General features: G+C 36.5%; 1 protein-coding gene across 4 annotated transcripts in view; it reads left to right on the top strand.

Moving 5' to 3' along the window:
* The window catches only part of LOC143282781 (uncharacterized), a 61,402-nt gene that overhangs the window by 43,026 nt on the left and 15,876 nt on the right, over window positions 1–2,500 (top strand). The gene's annotated exons all lie outside the window — the stretch shown is intronic.

Below are 2,500 nucleotides of genomic sequence, written 5' to 3' on the forward strand. Positions count from 1 at the left end.
AAGACAGCAAACAGTTTTGGAAAGAAGCAAAGCAAGTGTCTGGAAGAAGGAAAATAGGAGTATGTGAAGACATTAAAGAAAATGAATGGTTTGAACACTTTCGGAATTTATTTACTCAGAACGAGGTTATCACTACTGATAACAGAGCCATTAGTGAAGTGCAACCAGAGGAATCAAATATATCTGATGAACTAAGTCATGATATTTCAGAACAAGAAGTTGCAGATGCTATTCGGAAATTAAAAAAAGGCAAGGCTTGTGGTGTAGACAGTATTTTGGCAGAAATGTTAAAATCAGCTGATAATATTGCTGTACTTTTTTTAACAAAACTGTTTAACATTCTGTTTGATAAGGGCACGTATCCAGATGAATGGGCGAAGGCAATAATTGTTCCAATTTTTTTAAAAAAGGAGATAGTAGATCAACAGACAACTATAGGGGCGTGTCTTTGCTCAGTCTTATTAGCAAATGTTATACATCAGTGCTAAACGGAAGACTTGTCAAATGGGCTGAAGAAAATGATATGCTAACAGAGTCACAGGCTGGATTCAGGCGTGGTTATGCCACAACAGATCATATTTTTACTCTGAACGCGGTTATTGAGAAATCTTTATCAAAGAAGGGAGGCAAGCTTTACGCCTGTTTTGTCGATCTGAGAAAAGCATTTGACTCTGTGCAACGTCAGCCTTTGTTTGATATTTTGATTCAGAAAGGTATAAAGGGGAAATTTATGAATGCTATCATTGCTATGTATAAATGTGTTACGTCTTGCGTACGTATTGAAGATAAGTTAACTGAGTTTTTTGATTGTCCCGTTGGCTTACGGCAAGGTTGTATGTTGAGCCCTATATTGTTTTCGTTATTTGTTAACGAAATTGCTTCAGCAGTTGAAATCAGTGGTATTCATGGAATTCAGTTTTTGCCTAATTTATTAGAGTTGTTCATTCTTCTGTTCGCAGATGATATTGTACTGCTATCTAACACTGCGATTGGTCTGCAAAATCAAATTAATATTCTGAATAATGCATGTAAAACACTCTTCTTGAATGTAAATACTGACAAGACTAAAGTGATGGTTTTTCGAAAAGGTGGCTTTTTGGGAAGATATGAAAAGTGGAATCTCGATGGAAATGCTCTAGAAGTAGTGAATGAATATAATTATCTAGGGTTTGTTTTTACAACAAAAATGAGTATAAACAAAGGAGTAGGGATTTTAGCAGCAAAAGGCAAACATGCATGCATTGACTGTATAAAATATATAACGAAGCTGAATGATATTTCCAAAGGATGCTTTTTCAAAATATTCGATGCTCAGGTACAACCCATTCTTTTGTACGCTTCTGAGATGTGGGGTCTTAACAGACTTGATAATATTGAGAAAGTTCATTCCTTTGCATGTAAACGTTTTTTGAACATAACACTTAGAGTACCAAACAAGTTTGCATACGGCGAATTAGGACGTTATCCACTATATATAAATAGTGCAACAAGGTGTATCAAGTACTGGTTAAGGTTGCTGAATATGAATGTGCAACGATTACCCAGACAGGCATATTTGATGTTGTTTAACTTAGACGAAAGGGGAAAAAAATGCTGGGTGTCTTTAGTAAAAAATACTTTATTTAGACTTGGGTTTGGATATGTCTGGTTGCAACAAGGCGTTGGTTGTGAGCAAACATTTTTGTCATTATTTAAGCAAAGAATGAAAGATATATTTATGCAGGAGTGGGACGAGTCAGTAATGTCTAAAGATATATATCATAACTACAGACTGTTTAAAACTGGTTTTCAGTGTGAGCAATATTTTGAATATGTGGATAAAAAGTGTTTTAGGGACTGTTTAGTAAAATTACGGCTTGGTTTGCTCCCAATAAATGGATCATTTTTTAGAAGAACATTCAAATGTAATTCAAATTACGCATGTAAACGTTGTAATGTAATCGAAGATGAAAACCATTTTATAAACAATTGTGTCCTTTACAATGACCTGCGGCAAAAACATCTGAACTCTGAAGGTCAGTCGTATGTTCACTTGATGAAGAATGGTTCTGTTTACAGTATTCGTAAACTATGCGTTTATATATTTAATGCCTTGAAGATACGACAGGAATTCTGTGACAACAATGATGAAAGTTAGAATTAATTTACAATGCACGAGAAGCACTTTTGTTCTACAGGTTAAGTTAGTACGTATTTTACATTTTGTTGTGGTTGAGTGATCACCATATTGTGTACTTTTGACTTCTTTCTAGGGGCCGGAGGCCTGGAGATTAAAGTTTTGTTCTTGTTCTTGTTCTTGTTCTCTCCCCCCCCTCTCTCTCTCTCCCCTCTCTCTCTGTGCCTATGTCTCTCTCTCCTCCTCTCTTTCTCTGTCTCTCTGTCCCTCTCTCTCTCTCTCCTTCCCCCCTCTCACTCACTCACTCTTTCACTCCCTCTCTCTCTCACTCACTCACTCTCCCTCTCTCTCTCTCTCTCTCTCTCTCTCTCTCTCTCTCTCTCT

The sequence above is a fragment of the Babylonia areolata genome, chromosome 6, assembly GCF_041734735.1.
Source record: "Babylonia areolata isolate BAREFJ2019XMU chromosome 6, ASM4173473v1, whole genome shotgun sequence".
NCBI classification, from domain to species: domain Eukaryota; kingdom Metazoa; phylum Mollusca; class Gastropoda; order Neogastropoda; family Buccinidae; genus Babylonia; species Babylonia areolata.